Source organism: Ochlerotatus camptorhynchus, unplaced genomic scaffold (genome assembly GCF_037179485.1).
Source record: "Ochlerotatus camptorhynchus isolate MF236.1 unplaced genomic scaffold, CSIRO-AGI_Acam_v1.1 ptg000738l, whole genome shotgun sequence".
NCBI lineage: Eukaryota > Metazoa > Arthropoda > Insecta > Diptera > Culicidae > Ochlerotatus > Ochlerotatus camptorhynchus.
In genome coordinates, this window is record NW_027041209.1 from 346,737 (window position 1) to 365,212 (window position 18,476).

Consider the following 18,476-nt stretch of genomic DNA (forward strand, 5'->3'; position numbering starts at 1 on the left):
GAATAATTTTCTCCGAATAAACCAGACAGTATGTTGGCAAGTGAGGACGTTCGTCCGGTATAGGGTGGAAGGGACGCCCCCAGGTTCAAGCTAAACGATATGATGAAGTTGATTTTGATGGTGGTCACCCAAGTTTGCGCTTGGATTTGTGGGTTGCCTGGGGGAAGTGATTCTTGGGCATTGTTCTGGTCTGGTTGGCAGTCTGGTTTGGCGTCCGACAGCTAACACGGGGTGGTGTTCGTGTCGGGAAAAGTTATGAACAATCATTCAAATTAATAATTGCTTGTTGTATTGCTGACAGGAAGTGCAAAACGGTGGCATTCAATCTACGAAGTGAAACTGTTAGCAAACTGTTAATGGTGGGAACATAAGCATGCATGCTAAGGACTTCTTTTTTGTAAATAAAGGGGGTGATGTAGGTTGTCACAAAAGCCATTTTAGAAGCCGATCTTCTTCTTTTTTGTTGGCTATTACGTACTAAAAGGATCTTTTCACTGTTTTACAGCTTTGTATATTTTATGTACAGTTGTTTGTCGAGATAATTTCAAGCGTAGCACGCTCTAAAAATCGGTTTTATTTAACTAACTATTTATACATTAATTTCTCTTGAATGATTAAGCACTTTCAGAACTTTTGATGGGACTTGTTTTTGCTGAACAATATTGCTGTACATAGTTGAGTACAAATTAGCCTGCTCGGATACTTGTTACTATATATACGCCTTCACCGAAATTTGGTCGAACAGCAACACCCTTTCTTAGCAAATATATAGGTTAAATTTAAAGTTCAGTGTTACCCTACCGTTGAAAGTGGTCTTTATTTATGTGGCAGGCCAACTTGGCGATTATGAATTGAACGATCAACGCATGGATTCATGGACTTTTTTTGGGCTGTATCCATGATTAATGCGACTGACGAGATCCTTGTTGTTGGTGATTTCAATCTTGCTTCAGTCAACTGGTCATCGAATGAAGCAGGATTCTTTCATCCTCGCTCATATATTACATCTCTAGTAGCATCTCTCCTAGATTGCTACAATACTACTGATCTTCTGCATCCGAATGAAAATCATAGACTTTTTGATCTATGTTCCTCAGCCGTGAACTCACTTCTAATTGCGCGGTCCAAGTGATACCCAAACTACTAGTTAAACATTGAAGACACCATTCACCTCTGCAGTTATCATTACGCTTATATCAGGCTTGTTCTTTTTGGGTTACCGTATGACTAGCATTTCGTATGACTAGCAAAGAGTTGATTTCGAGGGAATGGCAACCTTTTTCGAAAAAATCAGCTGGGACGATGAACTCCGAGATTGTGCTGCTTCTTCAGTTTTCTCGAATATTGCTGTGTATGCGATCGATCAGTTTGTGCCTTTGACAACCCCACCTATAACTAGCAGCTCACCTTAGTCAAATCTCCGGCTCAAGCATCTGAAGTCATCCAAACGAGCGACCATGAAGACATTTAATAAAGTTCTAATAAGCGACTCAACAAACAGCTTTAAACTTTTAACTCAAAGCAAATCTCAAGAGATTGTGGAATCATGTGAACGATCAACGGAAAGAATCAAGCTTAACGGATCAATAGGAGTCTGATACGGAGAGAATTGTTGATCTGTTCATGTCACAATTCCGTAGTGTCTTCGTCAAAAAATTCATCTAACGAGCACATTGTAGCCCCGTAAGAGAGGCTCCCGTACATTCTGATGCTAGACCACATCCGCCTATCTCGAGTAATGGTTTTCGTTAGAAAAATTATTTCTGCTTTGGCCCTGATGGAATCCCTTTCGCGGTTATTGAAAACAATATTAAAGTCCTGGCTGCACCTTTGCATCCATCTTGAACCTATCTTTAGATTCTGGGATCTTTCTCGATGGCTAAAAGGATTCTTTTGTTTTCTTTTTCTTCAAAAAAGGCAATAATCAGTCAGTGTCCAACTACCGTGGTGTGGCTGCTAGATTATTTAAAACACACTTGCTCCAGTTACATCGTGACCGCAGAAGAGTTACACATCATCAAACCTACGTGTGATGGAAAGAGGTTATCAAGTGGATGCTATCTATACCGATCTTTCGACTGCTTATGATAAAATCAATCACGAGATTGAAGTAGCCAAACTAGAGCGACTTGGCATTCTTGGATCTCTTCTTGATTTGATTTGCTCATACCTTACCGGTCGACATATGTCAGTGAAGATAGGAGATCATATTTCTCAGACGTTCACTGTTTTTTCTGCTGTACCTCAAGGCAGTCATCTGGGACTGACACATCGTAAACATATGTTATGGCTTTATATTAATTGGTTTGGGTTGTAATTGACCGCTTTGGAAGGGAATATGAAATTTATGAAAATTTATGATTATTTTTTCAACAGTTCAAATTGAATCAAATTTGCGCTAAAATGTTAGAATGAACCAAATGGTAAACGAAATTGAACTTATTTATTTATTTAATTTAAAAAATATTACTTTGATAACGTAACTTCGATATAACGTAACAAATCGAAACATTATGTTACGTTGTATTGAGGTAAGACTGTTTCTTGATCATTGAAAGGATAATAAAGATAATAAAGATCATTCTGTCTGGGTTCACCGAAAAAATTATCATTTTCGAGAAGTAATTCTAGCGTTCTCCGAATGTTTATAAAATTCATTGAATTCTGCATAAATTGCAGCTATATTAGAATCATATTGATTGAATAGCCATAAATCACCCGTTCAGACATTCGAATTTACCAGAAAAGTGGTTTCGGTCCTATGAAATGGCGTATTTTTACAAAATGTCACTCTGGTATCGTTCTGGGCCATGCTAATCTCCGTCAACGAGGGAGCCCGAGCAGGAACCGTTAGCTTATCGATAACAAATTAATATCTTAATGTGGTATGATACCAGATTTTGGTATGCTTGTGGTATAAAACCTTGTTTTGATATTATTCAATTTCCGAAATATTTTGTAAAATATCAAATGAATACCAAAATAACAAAATGTGATCTTTCAGTTTTTAGACAATACCCGAGCAGAGAATGAAAACAAAATGAAAACTAATTTTGATATTTTGATACAAGCGTTCGTGATAACATATTTTGCCTACCAAATGGTCGATTTAACAGTAATCATAACAAAAATGAGATCTAAATGGTATATGAATGATATCAAAAGATAACAAATCATGTTTTCTTGATAACATATCCATGTATGCGTTTTGATATCAGTAATTTCGTTAATTGTAAACAAAATAAGTAGTCAATATGTTATTATAACTATGGTAGGAAATCAAAAAAAAAAAAAAAACTAAATTAGTTATTATTTTGATATCATGATATCAAATTTGGTAATCTGAATGTTTTGAAATCTATTGGTTGATATCAAGATTCAAAATAAAAAAAAAGTTATTAATAAGTTTTCATTTATTCAAAACAAAAACAAACCTATATTTCAATCAGTTCTATCGATATCTATCTTATATCAATTAGTAAATTAAATTCGCAGGTAGATTAATATCAATAAATGTTGTAAAATATAATTGTACAAATCATAATTCAAGCTGAGCATTCCCTGTTCAAGGATGAGGGGCTTGATGATGATTTGTCAAGTGTCGCTATGATTTTTTTTTGCAACTTGCTTAAAATTTTAAAATTTTAGTTTTTCTCCAGTTCATTGATTTGAAATGTTTAAGCGAGTTAGTTTCACGGAGCCGTAAATTGTTGTTTTATAATAATTTTAATATTAGCATAAAATAAAATAGTAATTTTAAATTCGCTGGAATTTTAAATTTCTCATGAAAGTCATCTTCTAGAGACTTTTAAAACTCTTTAAGACGAATGTTTTATAGCGCAATTTGTTGCCTGTATCGCTTCTAAGAAAAAAGATATACCCGAATATAGTAAAAAATATGAATAAATTGAAATTGATTTTATCCGAGTTTAAAAAATAACATACCTCCATTTTTTCATATTATTGAGAATAACATACGCCGTTTCAAATGCCGCAGAATTTTTTTTTGCCCCAACCAGAGATATTAACCTTTGAAAAGAGCATATTTTTAGTATAAAAATGTCAATAACTCTTGATCGGCGAAAGATATTGACAAGCTTTGTGTGGTCAAAATTTGCGCCTTCTTAAGATCTAAAAGTTATTTCAAGACACCTTTGATGAGAAATTCGAAATAAGAAAACTAGATCAAAACAACTGTTTTTTTTTAGAGCCACCCTAACTTAATTCAAAAAAATAGCTCTTAATCGGCCAATTTAAGAGATACAAAAAAAGTTATTTTCTACAAAGTTGCTTGAAATTAGCTCAGCTATAACTTTGCTGAAGAATGTATACCTTAATTTATTCAAACACATAAGTTAGATTTTTGATTTTAATGATAATAGGAACCACCCTGAAATTCATTGTCATAAAAATGAGGGCATAACTATAAGGAACAACTTTGTACAAGAGACTTTTAGTCTAAAGTTTCAATTTCAGGCTCAAAACATATCATTCCACCTAAATCTGCATTCTGTACCACTGTGCATTGGAAAACATTTTCAAAAAGGGGGCTGGCAAAATAGGGACGTTACTGTATTCCATTTACATTTACATGGTTTATCACATATTTCCGGAGAGCTCCGAGGTTGGGGCGTAGTTGCTTTTGTAGATAGGCACGTCATTTGCCGGTTTCTCGCGGATTGGGGCTCAAGTTGGAAAAACTAATAACACAAACTGGTAGAGGAATAGTTCCTCTATGATTTGGTATAGTTTGTTTGCAAGATTGTTCTTTTGTTCGCGGGAGACCGGCGATTGACGTGTTTGTTTGCAGGGGCTATAGCGCCCAGATCTCAGGGTTCTCCGGATTTATAGTCGTAATCTAATACACAAATTTGATCATAATACGAGCCTAAAAGCTGCAGTGACCTAGTGAGCACCATAGCTCGAGTTGTCTGTTAGTATTGTGTATCGCATGGAGAAGCCCAACCGAGATGCTAGCCTATTAAGACTGCAGTTGGCCAACACTCGAAAAAAAAATCATGATTCAAGCTGAGCATTGCATTAGGTCCTAAGTAACATTGGCAGATTCTCTTCCCAGGTATTTTCAGCACACAGATCTGTAAAATAAGCTTTTATATTGCATCTAATACGACAAACACAACAAAAAACGGTTTTGTCCTCAATTTATTAACGAAAGAGAATGTCGACGAAGAGAATCGATCAATGTTACTTAGGACCTAATGCAATGTTCAGCTTGAATTTTCTTTGTGATGTTCATAAAGAAAATATCAAGCAAGCAGATTGACGCGTAAGAAAAAAAATAACAAAATGTAGATTTCAGTGATAAATGTGGAAGCTCTTGTTAAAAAATATCAAATTTTGTTTTTAATTATATTTTTTTTAGAAATATCAAAATATAAACTAAACTGAAATTAAAAAATAGTGTATCAAAATATGTTAGCAATATGATTTCAAAAACATAATTTGATATTATTTTGATATCCAACTTTGCTCGGGTAACACCTTAATGAGCTATAGTTTGTTATTTTGAATTGATTGTACCAATTCACAATCAATTCAAAATAACAAACTATGGTATTCTGGCATCTAAAAAAGTGTCTGTTATCCGTTTGTTATTGTGATACTTTATAAGTTTGTTATTTGCAGAATATTTTTGAGGTATTATTTTCTGGTATTTTACCTCTTATGTCAGCCTCACTGATACCGTATTTAGGTTGTCAGTTATGCTATTTTCATACCTGAATTTGGTATTAATAAGCTATTTTTTTCTGCTCGGGAGGACGTCTGAAAGGTTTACACAGCCACACAAGATCGACAAACCCCGCTAAACCATCGTGCGTTTAAATTACCATTCACCACCATTTTGGGAACCATTATTAGTCGTCAGCAGCAGCAGTAGTAGCGAACACTCACAGGGCGTCGCCAGATCGTTGGCAAAAGAAGTAAGGAACAGTCGTACGTACCGTAGAAAATAGTTAATTTTACCTACACTCACAAACAGAACAATAACCTGCGGTAAACTAACCCAATCCCACTATTATACCAAATATAAAAATATAAATAAAAACCCTTGTTTCTCGTCAATTTTTTCAATTCACACTACACAATAGCTCTAGTCAGGTGACCGTACGCTGCAGATCTTGTCCGTGAAGCTCCTCGTAATTACCAAGTTGTAAGCCGACCCTGAGACCCAGTTCGAAGGGTCTCTTGCTACTGAACTTGTGTGAATATCTCGATACCGTAAAACGGGGTAACATTGATAATTTTTCAAAGTATATTCTAAATTAATATTTGCTGCGATAAATATTTTTCATTTTTATATTTTAAAAACAAGTACTAAGGATCCAAGAGTGAATTCGTTAGTACTTTGTTTAACGGGAATTAAAGCATTTGCACTATTTTTTTTTTAGTTTTGTGACCCAACATCAGTATTTTGATTTGGGGTTACTTTGATAATGCTCGATGAATGTAGAAAAAAAATGCGTGAAAAACAAACATTTTTGTTCTTTAAATATGAAACATTGAATGAGTATATAATCAGAAAACATCATTGGCAATAAGAATACAACATTGAATTTGTGACGGCTCTATCGGAAAAACATTTCATAAGTAATGGTTTGAGTGCTTTTTCAAACAGGTGATATATACTATATAAAAACTATGTACGATATCAACGGAAATACCCTAAGCTACAGTATGGAACCAACATTTCTAATTTAGAAAAAGCGGAGCGAGTAAATTTAATCTTTATATTATACTATCAAATTTACCCGCATTATCAAAGATACCCCGTTTTACGGTACCTTAAATTGGTATGGATGAGCCTTAAGCGGTAAAATACCAAAAAAAAAAAATGTTCCCACAATACCATTCGAATACCAAATTATGATAATGCAATACCAAAACAATACCACCCAGGTATTTTTTGGTATCCAAATATCAATTTTTGGTATTCACAAAGTATTTTGCATGTAGTTTTTTGGTATTATTCTTTGGTATTTTACCTCTTATGCCATGCTGGTCAATACCAAATTTCGGTATCAGATCAGAATGAGGTATTCATTAGTTATTTTCTCCTGCTCGGGTTGCAGCTGGTTCTAGTATGTATTTCGGATAAACACTTTCTGCTCCCAACCCGAGCAGGAGAAAATAACTAATGAATACCTAATTCTGATCTGAATTTATCCTATTACTGTCAAGAAACTATTCCTTGTATAATAAGATCTTGAACTGAACTGAACTTGATCATTACTGGCTCATTTTATGAAAAGTTTCATGAAACAAATTTTTAATAAAATGTGGCTTTTTTAATGGTAACCATACTTAACGAGCTATTGAGTTTATAAATAATATGATTCAGGTTACCTAGGGTCAGTGATGGATAAGTTCGCAAAAGCTCACTATGACTCGCGAACTTCTCCCTTGGTGATCTTCGTGAAATATCGCGAACATTTCCAGCATTGCCTAGGGTTTAAGATTACTTTAGGATATCATCTATTATTTCAATATTTACTGACAACCATACCGAGTGCTTAGGACCACATTGAACACATTCGATCGCTGGGAAGTTGCTCAAAATTTGATTTAGTAAGAAGGGTTCGATCTTACCAGCAAATTCAAGTTATTCATTTGACTTGGTTGCATCATTCGAATCGCAAATTAACCACTTCTTCGAGCAGTTAAAATGACGTTTACTACCACTCGAACTTTGAAATTAAACATTATTATGGATTTTTTTTCTTTTAAAACCTTGAGAAAAGTAGCAATCATTTGTGCGTTTCATAAAAAAATAGAAATTGGTTGGTCCAGTTTTGTGGAATCGCTGGTAGAAAGTCACGCCAAAACTGCTTGAAAAAGTGGTCAATTGAAAAGTCACAAATGGAGTCAAAATACAACTACAGCAAGGGCTGCTGATATAATAGAGTTTCAACCCGGGTAGAATGTTTACTATTGATATCTAAAGTTGGTATGGATTAGCATTGCATAAGAGGTAAAATTTCAAGAAATAATATCATAAAATGGCCTGCCGAATACCATTTTAAAAATTCTAGTGTTTGCATATAAAACGAATACCTGAATTTCAGTACTTTGTTATTGATTAGATGCCGTAATTAATTAATTTGCTTTTGGAAAGACATTGCAGGAACAAATATCAGATATTATTTCTTGATATTTTACCTCTAATATCGTGGGGAAATGGATGTAATGTCGGCCTTTAATGCCTCTAATTTGGGCCCATACTTAAATTCAGCAATCGACTAAATTTTTAATAGTGACCAAAAAATCCATATGTCAATGACGCGTTCATCTAGATAAAATTGATTAATAGCAGGTTTTTAGCGATGGGCCCAATCTTAGATCCATAGAGTTATTTCCTCTTTATATATATATATATTTTTTTATATCAAGATAATAGCTGTGTATGACTGAGATATTTTCATCTACCCGGGAAATCAATTTTCAATGAGAATTTTTCTCAAGTGATTTCATTTGATCATCATCACTACACTATTCGGAAAGATGAGTCTTAAGTAGTGAAGAAGTAGTGTTCATTGATTGATTAAAATTCTGATATTATTTTATGTTCGAATTTATATATATTTGTTTCATGATAGATACTTTTATGAAACAATTACTGTGCCAGTGCTTGAGTGGTAAACGTGATTGATTTCTCACCGCAGTGGTTTACGAGAAAATCGTGTTTGTAACTTTAAAACGATGAAATGGTCCATAAATTTTGGGTACACGCTCCATAACCGCGTAGCTACTCAGATTTACAGTTCTGCCCGTGTTTTTTTTAGTCAGAGGAGCGAAGGTAAAGGCAAACGTATAAGGTAAGATTCTTAAGAAAAAGCTTCTAAAAGAAGCTTCTAAAGAAGATGTTAAAAGAAGTTTCAAATAAGATTTCCAAAGAAGATTCTAAAGAAGCTTCTGAAGATTCTAATGAAGCTTCAGAATATTTTAAAAGAAGCTGACCGTTAATCCACTCAAAAACACTGGCATTACCATAGCTGCTATATTACGTAAGCTTGCAGTTATGGTAAAATGACGCAAATTACATTGAAATCGTAACGGCGCCGGTGGTGTAGTGGTAAGCGTGATTACCTCTCACCCCAGCAGGCCTGGGTTCAATCCCAGTCGGCGATGCCGGGATGTTCTGAGGCATAACATCTCTGATCACGCCTTCCTTCGGATGGGAAGTAAAGCCGTTGGTCCCCGGTTCATGAGTTGATGGGTCGATAGGTAGGGTCCAGGTGTGGGAGCTGCCTTCCTGGCACGTCGGTAGCATTGGTGCTCAGCACGGAAAACAAGATCGACGGAAAAAACAAACCAAAGGAAAAAAAAAAAACATTGAAATCGTAAAGGGACCACTGATATTCTAAGTTTCGCCACATTTTTTTTTATATATGCCAGCTAATCGAGTACCGATCTTTAGAAAACTCATCAGTAATATTAAAATAATGCAACGGTTATACAAAAAAGTTGATTTATTAAGATAAAAGTAAGATTTTCCACTTTTACGTAGTGATATTCAAATGGACAGTAATGTCGAAGACGTTTCACCTGATATCATACCTACTACGAATATCAGTGTCGGAAGTTAAATTCGGTGCTAGATCAATATCTTACGTCAATTGACATTGTTGACAGCATGCAGCACTGAGCTTGTGCGTGTTCTAGGATTATAACTCTTTCAGTGTAGTCACAGAGAACAGACATCCAAGTCAAATTCCTAAAGTGTGCAAGAAATTTAACTGCTATTTGGAATAGACATTTGAAACTAGCAATATGGTGGCACTAGTGCCGCTCCCCATTGACGTCGATGACCGGCAAACGTCATCTGAACATAAATGTCAAAATTGTTGTGAGCAAAACATTGTTTGTTTAAAACCGATCAAAACATGGGCCGCAAGTGCGAGTTTTATTGGTACGCAAATAAACAAGCGAAAATCTCTTCATAACTTTCCTACACGGATAGAAATATCCTTATACTTTTCGGCAAATTTCTATTATTAATTATTCATAAAATGTATAAGTCAACTAATAAGCATACGCCTTAATAAAGATCATGTGTCAAATGAAATGTATAATCGGTCCAACATACCTTTTATGCATTCTAATAGGACCTATGTGGTTTGTCTTATGGAATGTATAAGGCTGATGTTTTGGCAAAAATGTATACGTCAAACACATGAATAAAATAATTGATTTTCGTTTCGTGTAAGTATGCTGAATTGAACGAACTACAGGATATTTTCTTCTCACGTGGAGTCCAAGCGCTTTCAACGAACAAGTTATGTTCCGACCACTTCCCTCCGGAGGCTTTTCGAATTCCTGGAAGAACGGATGTAGGGTAAGAAGTGTTCAAATCTTACCACAATTTTCTGAATTTAAATGAGGGCTAATTGGAGTTCACACCCTTATTGAATCATTTGAAGATACGCTGCCAGTGAATCAAGAAAAGTCAGATTTGCTCCGGACTACTATGCCCAGTTAAATTTTTAACGAAAAACGGTGGATGATCGACAGGAAACTGTAAAAGAGCTTTTTTTATTCGACAATAATGGTTCCGCAGAAACTCGATTGATGTCCGTTGATTTGTCTTGTTTACACATAATTTTTCGAAAAAATTGTTAAAGCTTGGATGTCTGTTGTCTGTGATATAGTTGATACCAAAGTACTGCAAATTTAGGGCAGACTCAACATGAAATTTATCGGAACTTTTTCGACAAATATGCTTATTGTATTATGTGATTCTATCCAAAGGCTCATTTAAACAACTTTATGTGGAAAAATGGTTATAAAATCACTGATGATTTAAAATTTTCTTGATTTTTTAATTGTTCCTACTTTTATGTTTATGGTTGATGAAGGAAATTATTTTTCACTGATGAACGATATTTTTAACTCATGTTGAGCAGGTTCTCTGTATGCTACATTGATATTAAAATTATGATAAAAGAAACAAATTAAATAAAAAAAATTCGATTTCAGCCCATAGTTATGTTTTGAAAGTATTGAAAGTAATGAAAGTGTCGTTAATAAAGGCAACTTAACCTAACCCGAGCAGGAGAAAATAACTAATGAATACCTAGTTCTGAATTGATATCAAAATTTGGTATTGACTAACATGACATAAGAGGTAAAATACCAAAGAATAATACCAAAAAATTACATAGAAAATTCTTCGTAAATACAAAAAATTCTTATTTGGATACCAAAACAAAAACCTGGGTGGTATTGTTTTGGTATTGCATGGTATTGTGGGAACATTTTTATGGTATTTTACCTCTTATTTCAGGCTCATCCATACCAATTTAAGGTATCGAGATATTCGTTCATGCTCGGGAACATAACCATATTTTTCTTTTTTAAGTAACCAGAAGAGATGTTATGATCCAGTGAGTGAAAATGATAAAACTGTTGATTTTGACTCTCTGATCATGTTGTATAGTTAATTGTGTCCAAGGAACCTTGCGGTAATCATTTCAAATGACTTTCTGTTAGGATTGGTCACGTGTACACCAAAGTGATAAATTTCTTATTGGCCACCCTCTAGTTCGATGCAATACCTTATAATATGAGTATATGCAAAAAATAGTAAAGATTGATGACGATTTAGGTTGCACCAATGGATTAAAGTTTGTATGAAGATCCCGGTGAATTACTACGGGAAATTTTTTAGATTCGCTTACATTGCTCTAATTTTGGTTGTATTGATGAAAAGAATATGTGATGTTTGGTTTTCATGACAATCAATAACAAGTCTATTATTGCTTTGATAAAAATTGCTGCTCTAGTACATTTTCATCGGTAAATCTTCTCTATTTTGACATTTTTCGCATTTCTATCTTTCTGATATACTATAAAACTGATCGTCGTAGCAACAATATATTAAATGTTTTTAGCATTAGGACCAGTAGAACCAAAGTTAGGGCGATACAAGTGATTTTTAAAATTCTTCCATAGTAATTCCCATCCTTATTCAAATCATTTGCGCGACCTCTAAACCTGCATCAGTCTTTACCATTTTTGTCCAAGCTCATGTTTTGGGGTTTTTAATCGAACTGCTTATAAGAAATTTAACATTTTTGTCAAAATGAAGCACCCTAGTGTACCCCAGTACTGGTATAATAAATATTCGAATTATCTTTGATATTAATTTGAAGATTATTACTTTTATTAAAATTTATTATAGAGACAAAATTGTCTTATTGGAAAACAATACAAACGTGGATTTTTTTCTGATCTAAGTATTTTTTTTTCGATTTCTTGCAGCTCGTTAACTAAGCTGTTATTATAGGCTCAAACGCAATGTGGGTGGAAGCAAGACGGAAACGACATATTTGAAAATTTTCTCAATAGATATCAAACTGAACTCAATTTGCTTCTAAAAAGTGTTTTATCCGATAAGCAGATCGGGCATTTCCTCTACCATTGCCTTCCGCTTCCGCTGTCATTGCGTTTGGACCTTAAGAGTCGCATGTAAATTATTCATGACATGCTTAGTGTCATCAAATGAGGGTCTAATGTCAAAGTAGTTTGGTTTAATCAACGGTTTTCTAAGTTCGAAACATGAAACCAATAGATGAGAAGAACAACAGAAAATAAGAGTTTCCATTGATTCTTATAACAATAAATTACGAACACTAGCTACCTAACAAACCTTTAGATAAAGATGGAGCATCTGGTAACTTAGAGACTTCAATCAGTAATAGACGACAAACCAAAGCTAACGAAGCAAGACAAACACGGTAGCTTAGAAAATAGAACACTCACAGACTTGGCACGGGTTTCTTTTATTCCATCGATGCTATCGGATGAACCGGGAAGCGAATGATTTCCTCTGCGGTTGAAAACTGACACCAATATCCAGTACTAATGCTTCGCTTAAGCAGAAATCACAACACCGTTTAAATTCTCGTTTCCGATTCGAAATTAAATTCCCGTTGTATCTGATTGATTATGTATTTTTAAATCACACTCTTCACCACACATTGAAACGTGAGGAATGGCACGAACAGTAAAATGATTTATCACTTCAGCAAAAAAAAATACACACACACTTGACACACAGGCAAACAAGCCAATGAAATGCCACTTCGCTGTACTCAATCAATCAGTAGATTAACACATTAATTGAGAGCAATTAAAATTTGGTTGCGCATCTCATGATGATTGTCGCCTGTCGGGTGTACCAGCCAGGCAGGTTCATGAACGCCTACCTCTGTAGGGGCTTCGTGGATTTATCACTTTCCCTTCGATCTCCGATCACTGATAGAGCAGATCTGATAGCATTTCGGCAGAGTTCCATAAAAATAATTTATTTGGACTGACACTGTACGCGTGTGTTCCGTTATGGTTTCGCACAACCGACCGACGATACAGCTGATGAAGTACTGCAAATGATTGCAAATTCCAAACATTGTGCACTCTAATCCGACGATATGTAGCCAAGCATCACCGGCCGAATGGAGGATTCACTGAGTACCCGACACGGACCGTCGGTAAGGGAGTGGTTCATTTCTTACTAACAGTACGAATGAACTACATTCACGCTGCCAAATGGTACCCCTCCAAAGGACCAAAGAGCGCATGTTCGCCCATTTTTCTCTGCAAGAACACGGAAGTGAGTTGATAATAGCGGAAAAAAGTCATGAAAAGCGGAGAAATTCATAAGGCGGAATATCTTAGGCAATGTGTTGTTATTCTATGGTGTTGGAGATGGAAGTGTGTTGAGAAAATGTTATTGTTGTTTTTGGATCAGCTTGAAAATAAAACCGTGCACAGTGGGACTTATCAGCCAGCCAAGACAAGTGGAGTAAAGTTTCGTTTGATTATTGGCTATCCCATATATGTTATGTGTTTATATGGTAGACAATCATTAACCACAGTAGCCACAATTTTGTATATCCCATGGAGCACTCTTTGGAAAATAATGGAGTAGTATATATTAAAGAGGCTGCATTTATAATGAGATCATTTAAAAGTTGGAACAATCAGAGGCGAACCAAGCCTTGAAGAAAACTTAACTTAACTTATCTGTCAAAGTCGTATAACTTAACTTATCTGTCAAAGTCAAAGGAAAAGTTATGACAATCGAGCAGAAGACCTGTCAAATGGAAAGGATGTCGCCTCTTTACTCAATTCATTTCTTTAGTATATATTATTGGATTTGACAATACCATGAACAATAACAAGACAACCGTTGAATCACGTTTAGAGGAACATTTTTAATATAGCTTAAAACGGCTTACTCATTGATAAAACATAGAAAAGGGTTATTTTCGGACATATACGTATTTCGGTTACAATGTGCAGTATTCATCAGTGTCATTCTCACTAAAGACTTATCAAAAACCTAACTCCCTTAAGTACTCATCCCCTAGGTAAAAATGTCATGTTAATTTAAGCGCAATATTGCTTAAATTAGCAATATTGTATGCAAGCTTGTAAACGATTTAGTTGTTTATGCCAACTGTAGCTCAACATTAAACGAGGAGAGATTTTAAGCGATAGTTAAAATTTACTATGGGAAAAGTGAACTTTTTGCTCTCATCGTTCTACATTCCCTCTGCTGTAATGATCTGCGAAAAAAAAATCTATCTGTGCTAATGTGGATATTTCCCAGCTGCAACATTGCTGAAGGCCACATTTCAATTCATGATTAGTAATTAATTAATTTGGAAGATGATATTCTTCTGACATGCTGCAAAAACCGCTCAGCAGGCAGCTACTTCAAGCTACTTTATCATAAGTACATGCAGTGTTGCTCTGAAAGCAGTCGATTAGTCATATCTGAAAGTTATTATAATAAGTTATTATAATAATAATTATTTACTTTGTAGTCTAATCAAAAAGTTGTCTGTAGCAAATTTGCCTTCTGTAAATCATTATAGTGAAGTGCTAGGAAGTTGAGCCTGTTGGAGCAAAACTGATTTTTTGAACCACTCTATTACATATGTAATGCTGAGTATGACTAAAAGCTTCTTAGGAGTTTATATTGGATGATATTTTTACCTTCTGGATTCATACTGCTACTAATACTACATTCAGGTCAAAGATGGGGTGTCTTGTGCTGTACGAAGAAGTTTCTCAATTCCACTCGATGCATAGCTGCAAATAGACTGCCACATCGACTCCCGAGCAGGAGAAAATAACCTATGAATATCGAATTCAGGTATGAAAATAGCATACCTAGCAATCTGAATATGGTATTGAAAAGCCTGACATAAGAGGTAAAATACCAAAAATAATACATCAAAAAAGTTCTACGAATAACGAACGAAGTTATTATAATAAATAAATAATTTAGTTATTATAATAACTGACGGATAACAGACGCTTTTTTGATGCCAGAATACCATAATTTGTTATTTAAGGTCTTCTAATACCAATCCAATTATTTACTCTTTTAGATCTTATTATCTAAAAACTGAAGATCACGTTTTGATATTTTGGTATTTATTTGATATTTTATAAAATATTTCGGTAATTGAATAATATCAAAGCAAGGCTTTATACCACAAACATACCAACATAAGGTATCATACCGCAATAAGATATTCATATTTTATCGGTTAGTTATCGGTTCCTGCTCGTGCTGCGGAGGGTCCGGCTTGTCATAAAGAAGTTGAAAATACTTTTTAATGACTTACGTAAAGAATCAATAATACTTTAATATACATCATTTAATTCATTTATACAACATAAAAAGCGCATGACACGGAGATTATACAACTAAATACTGGTCTTATAACATCATAAAAACCAGCGACAAAACAAAAACAAAAAAAACTTGAGCATGGGATTCGATTACTGGTCTTTGGGGTCGTAGACTTATTACTTCCTAACTAGACCAACTCCGCTTGATGTGAGGTTTGTTATAAGTATCTATGATGTTCTTGCCAATGGCATGAAAATTATTTTCTCGTTCAACACGCCTTCGATCCGTCATAAAGACGTTTTGTTAGCAGCAAAGTGTACATCTAATTGCCAGAATGTTATTCAAAAGTATTTTCAACTCCAACAACCGGCACATTTTCAGTTGTATTAATTTATGAGATGTCATAAAAAAGTGTTTTCAACTTTCTTTATAACGAACCTCCGAATACCTCATAAGAAACTGTCAATCACTGCATGAAGAGACAGTCCGGTTCAATGGCGCTGTTAATGTTTACGTCAATCTCGAAAGTACAGAATCTCTTCAAGAACTTTATAACTAAGACTAAGTTTGATTTTGTTTACGACAAGTTTTATAGTGGTATTAAAACAGTAAGATGCACATTTAAATAACATTTAAAGATAAAAGCAAAAGAAATCTATTTTGGAAAATGTTGAATCTAGGAAGTTTGAAGAAAACATCTTTATAAGGTGGGATGTTTTCTGCATCACTTATAATACATTTATACAACAAGCCGTTCTAATTCTTTTTCAAAAAGATGTTTTATGTGTTACTTGGGAGGTCACCTTCCACCTGATCGCTGCACCTTGCCTGCTGTGCGCCTCTTCGTGTTGTCCAGTCGGGTCGCTATCAAGAACCATTTTAGCCAGGTTGTCAGCCGACATTCTTACGACATGCACAGCCCACTAGAGTCACCCGATTTTTTGTGGTTGTGATGATGGCTGGTTCTCCCAGCAGCTGGTGCAACTCATGGCTCATTCGTTTCCTGCTCCTCCACGCTCCGTCTTTCATCTACACTTCACCGTAGATGGTATGCAACATCTTCCATTCGAAAATAGCAATAGCGCATTGTCCAGGTATCGTGGCTGTAGAGGACCACCGGTTCAGTGTCTTGTAGATAGTCAACTTCGTGCGGCGGTGAAGTTTATTCGACCGGAGCGTCCTCCTTAGTCCAAAGTAGGCACAATTTTCTGTTACAATGCGTCTTTGAATTGCTTGCTGGTATCATTATCGGCGGCCACAAGTGAGCCCAAATACACATATTTCAGTTTTCGTTCTAATACGAGATTTAACATTTTTCAAAGCAGCCAATCGACAATCGATTCGATTATACTCCAACAAACGACCCATTCGGGGAGGGGAACTTTTAAACGCTTATAAAAACACCAGAATTTCTCAAAAACAAAAAAAGACCGCTTGACCACTGTGCGAAACAATAAAGTCACAGCTTCTCCCAAAACCGTACAAATACCTACCAGCAGTGAATGTATCCAAAATTGTAGAGAGCGGAAAAAAGATACCCCAGACACGTCCCTATGCGCTTGTCGTCGATTTTTTGCTCTTTCTTTTCGGTCTTAGAGATGGTTTGTCCTTTTTTTTACCGAGCAACTTGTCCATTCTTTTAAAAGATCCAGCAGGGAGGGTTAAAAAATTATGAAACGATCCATTAGATTACACCGGCGGAGTCAATTAATGCAAAATTATGTGTTTGAACTTGGGCCACTTTTTTCCCCGTTCCCATCCAGCCGACACTCTCAAGGGAGGTTTCTCTTCACTCCTTGTGGGAAAGTGATTTCAGGAAGCACGTAATTTGGGTTACTTTACTGTTGTGCTGGGGCGTCGCCTCTGGGATAGCAGTGGTCTGGTGAAAATTAAATTTGGGTGCTTCTCGGCTTAATGATGTGTCGACTACAGATAGGATCTTCCAATTTGGGGAGGGATTGTCGTTGGAGGTGAGGTAGCTACCCAGAGTTTTGAAACAGAAGCAAGAAGCAGTTGATTCGATAGACGATGACAATGTGGAATCACGTTAGCTCTACAGAGAAGCTGAAACCATGACAGGAGGTAGACAGTCGGAAATTTCGACAAGTTCAAGTTTGTTTTATTTAAATGCTGTACGTGATGCATTGCGGTTGTGTATAAGGGTGGTTTGGAATTTACTTTTAGGTTCTCACGTTGGAGGCGTTGGAAGTTGTAACATTGAATGTATTGCATTGAAAGGACAAAAGACACGTTATTGAGAAAAAATATAAATACCTAATCGTTAATAAATTAAACTAACTAGTTCCATAATACTGTGAGTACTTGGCATTGATGAAGTCTACAAGTAGAAGACGAAATACGCGTATCTGTCAAAGCAATTATAACGGAATTTGAAGGAAATAAACCAACCCACTCAAAGCTCTTCATAAAGGGATTCCGTTAGGAGGTTTGACAAATTTAAAGGATCCATTAGCATTGTATTGTATTTAAAAAACCTGACGAAAGGATGGAGAAGAGATGACTTAATTACAGTCTATATGTTTTTCAGGTCATTCGTGACTTATTAGCGAATGAGATTTCAACTCCTGACCTTCACCTATGCCAGATAAGTTTCCTAGAGGAAGAGTTGCAATTATCTTATTTTGCATGACATAATTAATGGCAAATAACATGCCGTAAAATGGCAAATTTCTAGGATATTTTTTTAACTCGCTATATATTAGAGATAATGCCTGCAATATTGTTCACAAGCCCTTATATAACTTCATAATATTGTACAAAAGGTATGAGTTTATGATCCATTTCCCTC

At 35.3% G+C, this 18,476-nt stretch overlaps 1 protein-coding gene across 6 annotated transcripts in view; it reads right to left on the bottom strand.

The window, feature by feature from the left end:
* Positions 1-13,386, bottom strand: part of DIP-beta (Dpr-interacting protein beta) — a 125,614-nt gene extending 112,228 nt beyond the window's left edge. For 5 of the 6 annotated variants that reach the window (XM_065238221.1, XM_065238219.1, XM_065238218.1 and 2 more), the window contains exon 1: positions 12,781-13,386. The gene's annotated coding sequence lies outside the window, so the exon portion shown is untranslated. Of the gene's footprint in view, positions 1-12,667; positions 12,687-12,780 lie in introns of those variants that run through there. The other variant, XM_065238217.1, reaches the window with a different exon arrangement.
* Positions 13,387-18,476: the final 5,090 nt, after the last annotated feature.